At 46.6% G+C, this 17,760-nt stretch overlaps 1 protein-coding gene across 1 annotated transcript in view; it reads left to right on the top strand.

The window, feature by feature from the left end:
- The window catches only part of WNT3 (Wnt family member 3), a 42,232-nt gene that overhangs the window by 11,419 nt on the left and 13,053 nt on the right, over nt 1–17,760 (top strand). The gene's annotated exons all lie outside the window — the stretch shown is intronic.

The following is a 17,760-nucleotide window of genomic DNA, read 5'->3' on the forward strand; positions in this document are numbered from 1 at the left end:
CTATGATGTAAGTCATGGGCCCCACCTGCTAGCCTGCTCCCTAAAATATCCCTAGTTTATATATAGGGTTAACGGACGCGGGTGGCGCTGTGGAGCCCAGGACTTGCCAATCAGAAGGTCGGCGGTTCGAATCCCTGCGACGGGGTGAGCTCCCGTTGCTCGGTCCCTGCTCCTGCCAACCTAGCAGTTCGAAAGCACGTCAAAGTGCAAGTAAAGAGGTACCGCTCCGGCAGGAAGGTAAACGCCGTTTCCGTGCGCTGCTCTGGTTCTCCAGAAGCGGCTTAGTCATTCTGGTCACGTGACCCGGAAGCTGTACTCCAGCTCCCTTGGCCAATAAAGCGAGATGAGCGCCGCAACCCCAGAGTCGGTCACGACTGGACCTAATAGTCAGGGGTCCCTTTACCTTTACTATATATAGGATGCCTACATTCTGCATGTGCAAATGGCTTTAGATACCTATTAGGTCCACAAATGACCGCATAGTATATACAACACAAAAAACAGCAACAATTTGTTGTTGACAAAAGACAGCTGGACATATAAAGGGCCCCATTACCTTCAGTAGCTTAGGGCAGTGTTTTTCAACCTTTTTGGGCAAAGGCACACTTGTTTCATGAAAAAAATCACGAGGCACACCACGATTAGAAAATGTTAAAAAAATTAACTCTGTGCCTATATTGACTATATATAAAGCAATTCTCTTGAATAGGAATCAAATAAACACAAAGAAAGTATTTTATAATTACTTTATTATGAAATAGTAAGTAAACAGAAATATGAAAAATTATAAAATACTTTATTTTTAAATCTTTCTAATTCTTCCCACGGCACACCAGGCAACATCTCGCGGCACGCTAGCGTGCCGCGGAACAGTGGTTGAAAAACACTGGCTTAGGGCCTCCTCAAACCTAAATCTGGCCCTGACTTCACGCATTAAGTGTCCAACTACAAAAAAGAACCCAGTGTGTAAATGTCACAAACATGCTTTTGCAAGATCTGTATATATCATACTACGAGTGCCTGCAGCAGCTCCCTGTTGAATGCAATACGTGAGATGCATTTACCTGGAAGTGAGAGTAAAGCCTGCCTGCTGCTACTGCTGATGATTTGGGGCGGTGCAAGCAAATGGGTTGATGGGAAAGTGCTTGGGGTAGCTGGAAGGTGCAACAGGAGTTGACCGAACTTTGTGGAATGTGAACTGCTGCCGTACAGTAAGGGGACGGAGCGCAGCTTGACAAGCTCCCAACCTAAAAGCTCCAGGCTGATCTGATAAACGATGACAAGACTCCTGAAAAATGTTTAAACCTGTTTCTCCTTCCCCCTTTCTTTCTTTGTGCTACGATGCGGGGCGGTGGGGGAGCTAAGGGGCTGCAAAATGGAAAGAGAAGGGGGGAAGGGAACAAAGCAGGAAAACAGCAGTAGCTACAGGAAGACAATACTAGAGTGTCTTTATTTATCGTTGTTGTTATTTATAGAGCAGCTAAGGAAGTACTCTGGAAAGAAGGTCCTTTTCTAGGAAACGGTGGCCTGCTGAAATGAATTGTCTCAGACCTGGGAAACGCACTGATTCAGGGCTGATCTTTCGGTTCGGAGTTAGCTTCATCAGAAGTGCGGCTAAACCGCTTAGGAAGCCATACCGTCAATTGAGAGAGCAGAATAAAATCTCTGTAAACACTAAGTTGCTGCGATTGAAGCAGAGCTCTTTGCAACAGCTCAGCTCCTCTGCAAAGGAGCCAGGTGCGGTTTTGCAGGAGCCGAGCAGGTGAAACGAAATCGGTAGCCGCAGCAAGGGCGCAATTTTTCTGCAACCCAGTTTTAAAGACTAAGCAGGTGAAACCTGCACAGGTTATACTGTCGAGGCAAATCAAGACTCCTTGCAAGACTTGAGCTCCTCCACAAGATGTTATGGGCTTGAGCATGTGTCCTAACCCCTCCCTTGATGTACAATAGGCCAGTGCATTAACCAGGTTGGTGGTTTTAGCCCACCTAGGGACAGCTGTGGCCAAGATTCCTGCACTGCAGGGAGCTGGACTAATGACCCTCAGTCTCCCTTCCAACTCTAGATTTGGAATGGCCCAAATGTTATTTTGGGGTGTAAAACCCTTGGCTCCTAATACTTAAGTGTGGCCCGGAGAGATATGAAGTCTCGAATCATAGAATCGCACTTGGTCCAACCCCCTGCAGTGCAGGAAAATGCAGCTGTCCCATACGGGGATCGAACCTGCAACCTTGGCGTTTTCAGCACCACGCTCTAACCAGCTGAGCTATCCAGACTTCTTCATGTCACTGAGAAACTGGCACCCTACAGGAAGCATAATTTCTGACCCAGTGCTACCGTGCCCAAACCAATAACTGCCAATATAGATACCGTATATATGAACAAGAATATGGGGCAGTACACCCCCCCAAAGGCTTTGGGCCAGCCAAATGGCACACCTGCATTGCTGGCTGGCTGTCGTAGTTGAGTTGCATGCCAGGCCTCCTAAGAAGTGTGGGGTGTGAAACACAGAGCAGTCAAATACAACATTCCTAGAGTGGACATGTTTAGACATGAGGAGGGATGTTTGTCCAGCCAGTAGATAAACTTCCTGTTTCCTCCTGTGCTGGGACAAACTTCCTCCACATGTGACCAGAGGTGGGCATGACTTTACCTGTGCAGGTAACGAAAGCACAGGACTGGCCACCACATCTCTCTCTGACTCCATTCCTCGAGATGCTATCTTGGCCAGCCAAGAGAAGACAAAGGAACTATCTCCTTATGGGATAGATTCCACGTGCATATATTTTGTAACTTAAGTCTGCCTTCTGGGATCCATTTGTGAACAGAACGTGTGAGTAAACTCTTTTTATACTTTCATACAAGGCTGTGTCGCGTCTATTCTTTTTAGGAGGGAATAAAAGGGGAATTACCAGGAAACTTATTTTAGAGGCTTATGCAAGCCTGGCAAACCTATCGGCTGTGTAACTTTAAAAGGGGAATGTTACTCTGCTAAATCACAGGACTTGTTAACATAAGTTGGGAAGGATATAATTAAACAATATATCCTCTCCTGCCTCCCTGAACATTTCCACAAGAAGAGTCTGCTGGACCAGGTCAATGGACCATCTAGTCTGGCATCCTGTTCTCACAAGCCAACCGGGTGCCTGTAGGAAACCCACAAATTTGGGTTTCCAGCAGCTGGCATTCAGAAGCATTTCTGCCTCTGAGCATGGCCCTCATGGCTACAGGCCATCGATAGCCCTCTCTTCCATGAATTTGTCCTATCCTCTTTTAAAGCCATCCGAGTTGGTGGCCATCCCTTTGTGGGAGCACTTTCCATAGTTTACTATGAGCATAGCTGTCAACTTTCAGATTTGAAAATAAGGGATCAACAGCCTCAAAAATAAGGGATCAGGAGTCCCGGGGACAGTCTACGGAATATATAACAATCCAGGATAGCAGCGGGAAACGGCGCTGGAATAAGGGATTTTCCCACAAAAAAAGGGAAGGTTGACAGCTATGACTATGAGCTGTGTGAACCTTCCAACAACACTTCATTGGATAACCACGAGTTCAAGTGTTACGAAAGAGGAAGGAAAACTATCCCTACTAACCATGATGTGCTTAATTTCATAAGCTTGTATAATGTCACCCAGTGCTTCCCCCCCCCTAAAAAAAAATAATGTTTAGGGGTACTCTCATTTTTCTACTCATATTGAAATACTGCCCCTCAATGAAGCCAAACTTAGATTCACAAAATGTTTAGGGGTATGTGTACCCCCAGAAAAAAAGCACTGATGTCACCTCTTACTTCCCTCTCAACTAAAAAGCCCCAAACCCTACAACCTCTCCACATAGAGGAATCATTCCATTCCCTTGACTGTTTCACTTGCCCTTTTCTGAAACTTTTCCAACCCTACAATCGACTTTTTGAGGTGATTGTAACTGGTACAATCTGGTACACAGAACCTCTTGTGTGTGAAATGCAGCTGCAAGCATTCTGGGCCCATAGCAATAGTGGTAATATTTATAGGTTAGCGGAGTCTGTAACCTGAAGCGTATGTAACCTGAAGCGTATGTAACCTGAGGTACCACTGTATGTATAAATGCATAAGAATCTGGGAGGGGGATGTACACCCCAAAAGCTTGGAAGTAGAACGAGAACACTGAACTGCAGCAGCAACAACAACAACAATAATAATTTATACCCCACCCATCTGGCTGGGTTTCCCCAGCCACTCTGGGCAGCTTCCAACAAAATATTAAAAATACAATAAAACATCAGTGGTTCTGATGTTTCACTGATATAGTGGTTCTTCCTTATACAGAGGAACTCCCTCATTAGTACATGCAAGTGTATGCATTTTTTAATTAGAAGGGGGGGGGAATGTTTTTTAAACACTGAAACGTAACGTTGTGGTTCAGTCGAGGCAAGAAAAGTGTGGGGCGGAGGAAGCCTATTCACCTGTGTCTCTCCGGTTGTTGTTGGACCCGCATTTCCCATCAGCACTAAACTGCATGACTAAAAATGAGGGATGCTGCCCTGGAGCAGGGGGTTAGGAGATGAGGGTTGCACAGTGGCATAGCGTGGGTTGCCAGGGCCCGGGGCCATGCAGAGGGAGGTGGGGTGGAAGGAAACAAATGGAGAACACATGCACTTTCAACTGCCTAACGGCGTCCACGTCACCCAGGAGATCACAGAGATATGAAGAGTTGTTCCATTCTCTAGCAAGGTCGCTTCCTGGATCACACGGAGAAACCGTTTTCAACGGTGCCCAGCGACAGAAGCATGTAGCTGTATCGAGGCAGCAGCAGGGGTTGGAATTTCGCGCCCCGTGCCCTCCCCCCACATGCTATGCCACTGAGTGTTAAAATCCCCTTTCCCTGCACCATACAAGCATAGAGGAGGGAAATAAAATGTTGCCTGCCAGTGCACACACACAAACTGGTATAAGGAAACTGCTTAATAGCAGTCCACACCACATGCCATGCTTTTAAATGAACAAACGAATAGCAAGTGATCTTACTAATGGTTGTTTTTGCCATTCTGAATACCTTCAAGAGGGTCCTTTAAGCTTGCCTCCCTGCACCTGAAAGTCCTTCTCCCCTTTCCCCATAGACATCTGGATTGGTCACAGTGTTCCTGGTTTTAAGATGTCCGCTTTTGTTGTTGTTGTTTAGTCGTTTAGTCGTGTCCGACTCTTCGTGACTCCATGGACCAGAGCACACCAGGCACTCCTGTCTTCCACTGCCTCCCGCAGCTTGGTCAAACTCATGTTTGTAGCTTCGAGAACAATGTCCAACCATCTCGTCCTCTGTCGTCCCCTTCTCCTTGTGGCCTCCAACTTTCCCAACATCAGGGTCTTTTCCAGGGAGTCTTCTCTTCTCATGAGGCAGCCAAAGTATTGGAGCCTCGGCTTCAGGATCTGTCCTTCCAGTGAGCACTCAGGACTGATTTCCTTCAGAATGAAGAGGTTTGATCTTCTTGCAGTCCATGGGACTCTCAAGAGTCTCCTCCAGCACCATAATTCAAAAGCATCCATTCTTCGGCGACCAGCCTTCTTTATGGTCCAGCTCTCACTTCCATACATGTCCGCTTAGCTTCCTCTAACCATCACTACCCCAGATCTCCTTCCGAACATCTCTCTCTAGCTCTAAGTCCCAGTCTCTTTCCCACCCGCCCCAGATCCCTGATTTCTTCAGAGCTTGTAGCATTCAAAACAGGAACGCTTCCAGATCCCAAGTCATCAGCCCAGTTACCTAACTTGGAAGTCCTCTTGGCTTTGGCAGGAGGAGGAGGTGGCACAGAGTGGAGCTGGTGCCAACTTCATACCTCTCCTTGCTGCTAAAAATAAGCCGCTGCTTCTTGCCCCCAAGTCAGGTTACCTCCAGAGGTAATGACAACAAAGCAAGCAGCCAGTTAAAGAGCAATTATCTCAACCTAATCGCTTCCCCGGGGCAGGGAAGGCTGCCAAAACTCAGCACTGCTGCTCTGCGGAGATAGTTCTTCTTTTTAGAGCGGGCCACACCTCTCATTGTACGAGGGAAAACCTTCCATACCTACAGGGGCCTGTCCTGCCAACTAACTCCCCGAATCTGGCCTGATAACCCACCCCACCCCTCAAGCTTTTAGAGTTTACAGTGTGCTTATTGCAGATCATATCCCCTGGAAACATTCATAATTTTCCCCATTTCCCCAGTAGTATTAAATTTGAATATATTATTTCAAAGCAGTGTCAGGGAACTTGTTGTTGAACTACCGTTCCCAGCGCTGTCCCCCGAGTTTGCGGGGCTGGTGACGGGGAGGAGCAGGCTTCTCCCCCCCGCCAGCCTTCTAGCCAAGTCGGGGGACAGCGGGAAGGGCGCGCTGTGCCTCTCCCACTGTCTCCCGAGTTTGCGGGGCTGGCGACGGGGAGGAGCAGGCTTCTCCCCCCACCAGCCTTCTAACCAAGTTGGGGGACAGCGGGATGGCGGCGTTCCGCCTCCCCGCTGTCCCCGAGCTTGTGGGGCTGGCGGTGGGACTCTCCTGAAGCCTGGAGAGCGAGAGGGGTCGGTGCGCAGCGACCCCTCTCGCTCTCCAGGCTTCAGCGAAAGCCTGCATTCGCACCATAGGACGCACACACATTTCCCCTTCATTTTTGGAGGGGGAAAAGTGCGTCCTATGGTGCGAAAAATACGGTATTTATTTTAATTGATTGCCGGAAACCTCAATAAAAGCATCTGGGATATCACTGTACCTTCTGATCCTGATTACTCACAGCCAGGGAAATGCCGCTTTGCACATGCTCAGAAAAACTCTTTTCAGCTGCAATGAGTGTCAAAGACCTTTTGCCTTCCTGTTGCAGCAAAAAAAAAAAGAGAAAAGTTTTGCGGTCATGCATTTACTATGGCATCATCGTTATTATCATTATTATTATTTCTTAGCTTTATGTGCCAGCCTTTATCACAAGATCCCAGGGCAGTGTACTGCATTAAAAACACACTTGACAGTGCATCATAATAATAAACATAACAGACAGCATAATAACAGACAGCATAACAGTAAAATAATCATAATAACAGTCCCCAGAACCACCTTTCACAGGCCATAGGCTAAAGGCCTGGCCTGGGTAAAGAGGAATGTTTTTAGCCAGATGCCTAAAGACTTGCAATGTTGTCGCCCGTTGAGCTTCTGTAGGGAGAGCCTTTCAATACGAGGGGCCACCAAAGAAAAGGCCTGTTCTTATGTGGCAACCCTCTGAACCTCTCAGGGAGTGGGGACATAAACAAGGGCCTCGTACGACAAGCACATGGTCTGGGTCAGCTCGTATGGGGACAGGCGGTCTTTAAGATATTGAAGTCCTGAGATGTGAGGTTTTATAGGTCAGCACCATAATGCCAGGTTTGGCATTAGATGCTCAAAGTACGTGTGGACTTAGGAGTCCATTTCATCAGATGCAAAGAGATGGATGGTAGGTATGGAGGAGCAAACGTTGGGTTCAACTAACAGGCAGTTAAACTAGCATCCATGGTGAGGATGATTCATTCGAAGCCTAAGGGTTTAGGACTAGTACAGTGGTACCTTGGGTTAAGAACTTAATTCGTTCTGGAGGTCCGTTCTTAACCTGAAGCACCACTTTAGCTAATGGGGCCTCCCGTTGCTGCCGCCACACGATTTCTGTTCTCATCCTGAAGCAAAGTTCTTAACCCGAGGTACTATTTCTGGGTTAGCGGAGTCTGTAACCTGAAGCATCTGTAACCCAAGGTACCAATGTATTGAAATTGGGTTGATTCAGGGGCTGAGCGTGGTCTCACACTGAACCCTGAGGAAGCCCTGTACTAACACTGTTTGTCTTGGCTCATGAAACCACACCTTAAGACTGGTGGGAAGCCTGGGGCCCTCTTTATGGTTGCTGGATGATGACCCCTGGCCATGCTGGGTGGGACAGCAGGAGAAACACAGGATTTTCACTAGTTCATTGCAGGGCTGGCAGCTCTCATTTTTCGAAAGAAATTGCCCGGAATTGCTCAGAGGTGATGCAAAAATTGAGTGGATAGCTGGATAGCTCAGTTGCAAGAGCAGGAGACTCTTAATTTAGGGTTGTGAGTTTGAGCCCCACATTGGGCAAAGATTCCCGCATTGCAGAGGGTTGGACTAGATGACTCTTGTGGTCCCTTCCAAGTCTACAATTCTAATGCCCAATTGTTATAAGTGCTCTTCAGGTCAAGTCTGTGTCCAGGGCAGCTGTCTACCAGCTCCACCTGGTACGCAACCTGAGACCCTATCTGTCCATGGACTGTCTCGCCAGAGTGGTGCATGCTCTGGTTATCTCCTACTTGGACTACCTCAATGCGCTCTGCGTGGGGCTACCTTTGAAGGTGAGTCAGAAAATGCAATTAATCCAGAATGCGGCAGCTAGACTGGTGACTGGGAGTGGCCGCCAAGACCATATAACACCCGTCCTGAAAGACCTACATTGGCTCCCAGTACGTTTCCAGGCACAATTCAAAGTATTGGTGCCCTAAACTTCCTTGGTCCAGTATACCTGAGGGAGTGTCTCCACCCCCATTGTTCAGCCCAGACGCTGAGGTCCAGTGCTGAGGGCCTTCTGGCGGTTCCCTCCCTGCAAGAAGTGAGGTTGCAGGGAACCAGGCAGAGGGCCTTCTCGGTAGTGGCACCCACCCTCATCAGATGTCAAGGAAATAAACAACTATCTGACTTTCAGAAGACATCTGAAGGCAGCCCTGTTTTGGGATGTTTTGATGTTTTATTGTATTTTTAATATTTTGTTGGAAGCTGCCCAGAGTGGCTGGGAAGGCCTGGCCAGATGGGTGGGGTATAAGTAAATAATAATAATAATAATAATAATAATAATAATAATAATAATAATAATAATAATAAGTGTGGGTTGTGTTGATTGCACGCTGATTGCAGCATCTGGGATTGATAATATTTCTACCCCGTCCATCCAACCAGGTTGCCTTAGCCACTCCAGGAGGCATTCAACATAGATAAAAACACCATAAAAACATTACACATTTTAAAAAAAGCTTCTCTACACAGGGCTGCCTTCAGATGTCTTCTAAAGGTTATATCATTACTCATCTCCTTGCCATCAGGGTATAAATATATTATTATTATTATTATTATTATTATTATTATTATTATTGCTATTATTTTCATGCTTTTCATATATGAAGGAATGTGCGGCCTACCACCAAATGTAGCAGGGAGATGTAGCATCTTGTACTACAACTCCCTTATCCCCTAACCATTGGCCCTGATGCCTGGGGCTGATGAAAGCTGGAGCCCCACAATATCTAGAGAGTCCCAGGTTACCCGCCCTTGTCTGACAAAGTCGGAGGAGAGGGGAGCAGAGAAGGTTGCCTGGTAGCAAATCTTCCTGAGAGGGAAGGCCCCCTAGATTCCCAAGGAAGTTTGTGGCCTAGGGCTGCAAGCTCAGGAGAGCCTCCATCGTTCTGCCCGGACACTGAGGTCTAGCTCCGAGGGCCTTCTGGCGGTTCCCTCGCTGCGAGAGGCCAAGTTACAGGGAACCAGGCAGAGGGCCTTCTCGGTAGTGGCGCCCGCCCTGTGGAACGCCCTCCCATCAGATGTCAAAGCGATAAACATCTACCTGACATTCAGAAGACATCTGAAGGCAGCCCTGTTCAGGGAAGTTTTTAATATGTGACATTTTAGTGTATCTTTCATCTTTGTTGGAAGCCGCCCAGAGTGGCTGGGGAAACCCAGCCAGATGGGCGGGGTACAAATAATAAATTATTATTATTATTATTATTATTATTATTATTATTATTATTATCCATTCGCCACATTTCGATGGTGCCTCCGTCGGCCGCCTGCTCCAGCCATCATCCCTCCCGGCGCAAGCTGCAGACTTCCGTGCAGCTTACATGGTGGGCTGATTCCATTGTGGGATCAGCAGCAGAAACCTCCCGCCCCCACGGACAAGAGGGTATAAGCATCTTCTAATGAGGTAGCCAGGGAAACGGCCCGGTGGGGTTAAAGATGCCTCTAATGTCTGCGGTTGCCCTTTCGATAAGGAGCACTCTCAGCAGGGGTGAAAATAAAGGATCACAAGGGGAAAGGCTTTAGAAAATGCCCAAGGCACAAGATGCTCAAATGCCTGTCGGACACTCCCCCTGGCCTGCTTGTCTTATAATGAAAGTGCTCCGAGGTCAGGCTGTGGCAGATGAATGATACGTCCCCGTTTTCAAGTAGGAATGCTTAAGAAATCCCCCCCCCCCCATTGCTCTGTCCTCTAAACCACCCGATCTTGTTTCCTGAGGTGCACTAATACACTTGTGACCCACGGTTCTTTGGTATTTCTGGACTTTGTCCAAAGACCACCACCACCTCCTCCTCCTCCTCCTCCTCCTCCTCCTCCTCCTCCTCCTCTTCTTCTTCTTCTTCTTCTTCTTCTTCTTCTTCTTCTTCTTCTTCTTCTATTTATGCCCCAGCCACTCGGGGCAGCTTCTGACACATACAGTATAAAAACATAATAAAACGTCAAACATTAAAAACTTCCTGACACAGGGCTGCCTTCAGATGTCTTCTAAAAGTTGGGTAGTTCTTTATCTCCTTGATATCTGATGGGAGGGCGTTCCACAGGGCAGGTGCCACTACCAAGAAGGCCCTGTAAATTCGTTTCTCACAGTTAAGGAACTGCCAGAAGGCCCTCAGAGCTGGACGTCAGTATCTGAGCTGAATGATGGGGGTGGAGACGCTCCTTCAGGTATATAGGGCCAATTACGTTTAGGGCTTTATAGGTCAATACCAACACTTTGACCTGTGCTTGGAAACATACCGGGAACCAGTGTAGATCCTTTAGAACTGGTGCTATATGGTCCCAGTCACCATTCTAGCTGCCACATTCTGGTTTAGTTGTAGTTTCTGAGTCACCTTCAAAGCGCATTGCCATAGTGTAGTTTGCTGTCGTTTTCGTCTCGTGCATATTTCGTCACTTAATCTGGTGATGACGAAATCAAGGAATGGTCATTTATGTGTGAACTATCCACTAACATCATGTCAGATAAACCTTTGTAGTACAGACCGCTAGACTACAAGCAAAGAGAGCGGGAGACTACGTAGTAATAAATTCAGATAACTCAAGTCCTGAGGCAAGCCACATCGTACTAGAGAAAAGCAGGCATTAACCCAGCAAGGTGTGCTTTACATAAAGTGTTGCATGGATATATTGGCATCCTGGGGCCCTGTCAGATATATATAACCTCTGCTGTTTATCCCCACCAGGTAATTGAGGCCCAATTGAGGTCCACCATTTCAAAGTCAATTTAATACTTTCTGATCTCCCAAACCTTTTAGGGGCTTTCACTTTAATGCTCTCATGTTGCTACTTATATTGATTTTATACATGTTCTATTAATCTTCTCTGTCTTTTAAATAGCCTTGTTTTTACCGCCTCTGTCCGCTGCGTCATTTTATATTGTCGTTTTATCTTTTGTTAAATAGAAAAGCAGCCTGGAGACACAAGAGACAGGTAGATAATTCAGGGCCGGATGCCAAGGTTGATGTGGGTGAGAAAATTCCTTCTAGATCAGCGGTTCTCAACCTGTGGGTCCCCAGATGTTGTTGGACTACAACTCCCATCATCCCTGAGCTCTGGCCTTGCTAGCTAGGGGTGATGGGAGTTGTAGTTCAACAACATCTGAGGACCCACAGGTTGAGAAAGGCTGTTCTAGACTATTAAATTTGGAGGTCAGTAAGGACCTGGGTATGAACAATCACCCAACCACTGAGAAAATCGGGGGGGGGGGCAGGGGGAGAAGGGAAATCTGCAACACCATCCATTGTCCCCAGATGATGTATTCCCCAATGATCCCCAAGGAAGAGGACCATCCCATGATCCCACTGAGGTCCAGCACTGAGGGCCTTCTGGCGGTTCCCTCACTGCGAGAAACCAAGTTACAGGGAACCAGGCAGAGGGCCTTCTCGGTAGTGGTGCCCTCCCTGTGGAACGCCCTCCCACCAGATGTCAAAGAGAATAACAACTACCAGACTTTTAGAAGACATCTGAAGGCAGCCCTGTTTAGGGAAGCTTTTAATGTTTGATGTATTACAGTATTTTAATATTTTTTTTGGAAGCCGCCCAGAGTGGCTGGGGAAGCCCAGCCAGATGGGCGGGGTATAAATAAATAAATGATGATGATGATGATGAAGAAGGAAAAAGCTCTTCCCAATCCTTTGCTTGGAGGTGGGGGAGGATAGAATACTAGATAACCTTTAGCTAATTTGACCAGTTTTCTGAAATCCCCAAAGGTATGTAAGCCTTAATACTTGATTTGCAGAGATGCATGAATTGCCAAATAGCTCAATGGAACCGTCTCAGGTGCAAATTGCATCTACTGAAGAGCTGGTGTATTTGGGAGATTGAGGCTACACTGATGATGACCATGTTAAGTTTTCTTGCCCTAGCATAACCTGACCGTCCAGGTCATCCTGCCAAATGATTAATGACAATTTTACCACACATCATCAGCTAATGAAGAACTGGGGGATCTTTGACCCAAAAGACATTGGACTACAAATCCCATCGGCCCTTGCCAGTGGTCAAGGATGATGGGAGTCGTAGTCCAACTACATTTGGAGGGCCGAAGTTTCGCCCGCTGCTGAGTTAATGTACTGGGGAAATGACACTCCAGATAACCTCCATGTCAGGAGATAGAGACACTCCGTTCATGATCCTCAATGGCCACTTCCCATATTCAAGTTCCACTGCGACACTCCAGGTTTTTTATTCCCTAAGGGCGTTTAGTTCTCTCTTCCCTCTCCCTCAGAGCCATACCAAAGATGCAAGGTACAAACATTATTTTATGTATTGGGCATGGGTTTGGTTCATGTTTCAGATGACTCAAGGCCATATTTCGAACCAGGAAGCAATTAGCAGATGAAATTGGGAGAGAGTTGGCTTATCTGTTGGGAGCCACTTGGAATATTTTGCTCTGTGGTTGTTTCCCTGGATTCCACCCGCTTCTGGCATGAGGCAGGCTGTAGTTTGCTGAATTGCAAAGGACTGAATGGTGGAGGATTGGTGGGCCATGGAGGGATAATCCTTTCGGGCCAGGGGTGGGAGGGATGGAATTAGCTGAATAAAATGCCACCTGCGGTTCATTCCAGCTCTGCAACTCTGTGGTGCATAAACAAAGTTCCAACTATCACCTGAAACAGAGGTTGGCTGCCCTGTAGCATTGCTACCCAACCCTGGAACTGAATAACTAGCCCTAGTTGTACTGGAAAAAAGAAGGCAAATAATAATAATAATAATAATAATAATAATAATAATAATAATATAGGATGTTGACAAGTGTAAGGAATGGGGTACAGAGGAGGAGAGCCAAAAGAGGAGGGTTTGAAAAACAGAGAACAGTGTGACAGAGAACAAACGTTGTTAGGGGCAGGCCTGGAATATACACAGTCACAATAATTAATAGGATGGCAAACTTTGATGCATTTATTTGTCAGACAGATCAGCTAATGCTGGCATGGGGAGCCTGTGGCCCTCAAGATCATCCCCCCTGACCATTAGTCATTCTGGTTGACGGGAGTTGAAACCCAACATCTGCACAGACATGCCCCCCCCCACCCGACGAAAGCATTGGTTGGTTGATTTTCATCAGGGAGAGTGACTTTTAAATCAATGGAGTGTCAGCAACAGGCACATTTTTGGAGACAGCTTTTGATTCTGGAATATTCACAGGGATCAGGGGGGTGGGAATGCTTAGACAAACTTTCCTTCTAACACAGAGTAACTCAGTCCTAATGTCCCTTTAATGCAGGCTTCCGCAACCTCGGCCCTCCAGATGTTTTGAGACTACAGTTCCCATCACCCCTGACCACTGGTCCTGCTAGCTAGGGATCATGGGAGTTATAGGCCAAAAACATCTGGAGGGCCGAGTTTGAGGAAGCCAGCAAGCCTCTGGAAACACCCCAAAATACACAAAACTCTCCACCGCAATTGCTCCCTGAAAACCTCCTTTCTCAAACTCCAACTCTCCGCAGGCCTCAAAGGTTGGTGCAAAGGCTTCTGGGATTGCACTTGCAAAGGCTTGTGGGAAAACGTGGTTTTTGTCTTGAAGAGGTGCCGATTATGAAGCACTGGTGATATGGTTTAAATTTTAAAAGGTTCAAAAAAGGCCAAGAAGCAGATATCTAACTAACAAGGAAAAAAAATCCTTTAATCAGCCAAGAGCCCTAAGAAAGGAAGGAGAAAGGGAGGGAAGGGGACGCCGGGGTGTGACCAAGACTAAGAGTCACCTGGGGTGCTGCTAAATTGAACAATTCCGTTGTGCGGCACAACATCCATGGATCTGCATTTTCAGGGAAGGCAAAGCAGAGCTGTGATAGATGTTTGTGCATGTGAGTCTGTAATAAACCGTACTAGGAATACAAGTGAGTGAGAGAACAGTGCTGTTTCTGTCCACCCCGCACGCCACCAACATAAAACACTGTTACATATATAACCCTTTTTCCAGTGACGTATGGGCCACATATTTGGGGTTACTCCATTTTATCTTCCTATTAACCCTGTGAACTAGGTTCGGCTAAGAGAAAGGGATTTGGCCCAGGCTACCCAGTTAGCTGGTTGGACAGTGTTCTCGAAGCTACCAGCATGAGTTTGACCAAACTGCGGGAGGCAGTGGAAGACAGGAGTGCCTGGCGTGCTCTGGTCCATGGGGTCACGAAGAGTCGAACACGACTAAACGACTAAACAACAACAACCCGGTTAGCTGTGTTGCAGAGTCGAAATGCGGATATGTGTCTTCCTGGTCTTTCAGACAGACATGTTGCTGTCTGCCTGAAAGCACCTCACAGCATAGGTATGAGATTATTCTAGGAAGTAAAAATTGGTAGATTTGTAGATTTCCTGCTGGCAGCAAATAAAGAAAAATCTCTTTATTTGGAGGACTGAGGAGGAACTGTGTGGCTGGGTAGATAAGCACCATTCCCTATTTCAGGTCAAGATTTTCCAACGAAAGTACAAGAGGCTCAAAAGTTGTTTCCACCCCCAACCCGCCAAATTATCTAAAAACAAATCTGGCTGAAGATTTGGAATTTGCCCAAGCCAAGTTGTTTCTTCATGGACTTTGACTAAAGTTCAATTCAGCGCCACAGATTTAAAACAAACTGAGGGCACGTCTGATCTCAAAATCGTAAACATGACTTTGAAGAGATGCTTTAAAAAAAAATTAAAATGGCAAGGCCTTTGATGTTTGCTTCCGCCTTTCATCCCTTCCTCTGTGCTAAAATTTCATTTAGGACAGAGAGATACGGGTGCCTTCACCCATCCAGTCTGTTAGGACAAAATGACTACCCGCCACACCCAATACCTTTATAAATAATAGCCTATGAACTGATATGGATTGCAGTTAAACTGGAAATGCCCTAGCCAACTCAGGTTACCACATTAGGGGCCGCAAAATCTCCTGCAGGTGGGCTGCTAAACTCCCAAAACATAGGTTCAGCACCTTCATTTGGATAGCTCCCTGTGCAGGGAGACTGACCAGCCAGCTAGCATTCAATGTTTCCCATTTGTGAAACAAAGATTCACAGCTCTCATTTCTCAATAGTGACTTCTTCTAGTACTGTATATAACAGTTCATTCAGCAGTGCAGGCTGGTACAGAGCTCACAAGTATGCAGTGGTCCCTGCCCCAGTGATCATACAGTATATAAGTGTACTGGAAGAAGCCAAACTTACCAATGATTCTTCAACATCAACTCCATGTTGGGCGGATGCCTGATGACCGCCTTCCAAAGCAACTACAGTGGTACCTCAGGTGCCTCGCAAGACGAAAAGAATCCGTTCTGCGAGTCTCTTCGTCTAGCGGTTTTTTCGTCTTGCGAAGCAAGCCCATTGACGGCTTAGCGGATTAGCGCTATTAGCGGCTTTTAGCGGCTTAGCGGCTTAGAAAAGGGGGGGGGGAGAAAAAAAACCTGCAGGAACTCGCAAGACATTTTCGTCTTGCGAAGCAAGCCCATAGGAAATTCGTTTTGCGAAGCACCTCCAAAACGGAAAACTCTTTCGTCTAGTGAGTTTTCCGTCTTGCAAGGCATTCATCTTGCGGGGCAATAATAATAATAATAATAATAATAATAATAATAATAATATTACTATTATTATTTGGAGGGAGACTTCACTTCAGCTAAGCAGTGTGCAGACTTAAAAGGCACTGTTATGACCACAGCCCCTTGAAGAATGCCCAGGAACCAATTGGTAACATAAATTCTTTGAGGACAGGTGTACTATGTTCCCTATGGCTAGTCCTAGTTAGGATGGGAGTCTAGCTCAGGGGTCAGCAAACTTTTTCAGCAGGGGGCCGGTCCACTGTCCCTCAGACCTTGTGGGGGGCCGGACTATTTGGGGGCGGGGTGAACATTTTCCTATGCCCCCCCAAATAACACAGAGATGCATTTGAAATAAAAGGACACATTCTACTCATGTAAAAACACATTGATTCCCGGACTGTCCGTGGGCCGGATTGAGAAGGCGATTGGGCCAGATCCGGCCCCCGGGCCTTAGTTTGCCTACCCATGGTCTAGCTTCGTTTAGTTGCAAGTAACCTTCAAAAGGCAGCTTCCACGTAGAACCAGCCTTGTACGTAGAATCTAATCCCAGCATTGGACGTTCCTAGAAAATACAAGCAGGGTGCTAACACCGTGTGCTCCATCGTTTCCATGCAATGCCTCTCTGGGGGGATAAATTTGCACAGGAACCTGGGCTCTCCCTAAGGTTACAGCTGCCACTTCCTGGAAAGCAGGCCGGCTTCCACCACAGCAAAGGTTCTTCTGCCAAGTTAGCAAAAAAAGATTCTGAACGACAAGACTTGAGCACCCTGAAAGAAAACAAGGGCTTTGATCTTTGCACCGCAGCTTAATGCAGCGCTGGTAAGAAGATAATGAGGTGATATAATTGCCTGTGTGCTTTCGTGGCATGCAGCACTTGCCCAGTCTTAATGAGGGGTTGAGGCAGTGCGGTTCAGCAGAGCATCAGGCTCAGGTTCGAATCCAACCCAGGTCATGAACGTGCAGGGTCATTTCAGGGACAAACTGCAGGTTCTCCATCTGAGTTCTCCCAAATCTATAAAATGGAAATATCACAATCCATTCACACACACACCCCACACACACCACAAGGTTGTCTTAGGTGTATTAAGGAAACATCGTTTATCCTGGGATTCAGGAGGTGACGGTGCTGTGATCGCTCTCTTTGTACCACAGTTGTAAACATGGGAAAGGACTCAGGAGAGAACTGTGCAAATTGATAAAGGGTAGAAGATAAACAGTAAGTTTTATGTTGGAATCATGACTTCACTGTGCTGGGATGTCTCTCCCTCAACATTTATATTTCTTCCTTTCTTCCCTCCTATTACTTCTGCAAGGACTTTGGGCTAATCCCTTAATCCTTGTTCCCAATTGTAGCAAAGTTTAAGTTCTTGTAGATGCAATTGCTCATATTCATCCCTTGCTACCTTTTCTTTCTTTCTTTCTTTCTTTCTTTCTTTCTTTCTTTCTTTCTTTCTTTCTTTCTTTCCTTCTTTCCTTCTTTCCTTCTTTCCTTCTTTCCTTCTTTCCCTCCCTCCCTCCCTCCCTCCCTCCCTCCCTCCCTCCCTCCCTCCCTCCCTCCTTCATTGTTAATTTTAGACTGCAATATCTTTAGGAGCAGAGACAGTTCTCAGTTTGATTTAGGAACGTTGATAAACTGCCATGCACATTGAATGATAGTAAGAAAAACCGAATGAACTAGACATATTTACCCCGAGAAA

Source organism: Podarcis melisellensis (assembly GCF_964234715.1).
Source record: "Podarcis melisellensis genome assembly, chromosome: 13".
In the NCBI taxonomy this organism is placed as follows: Eukaryota; Metazoa; Chordata; class Lepidosauria; order Squamata; family Lacertidae; genus Podarcis; species Podarcis melisellensis.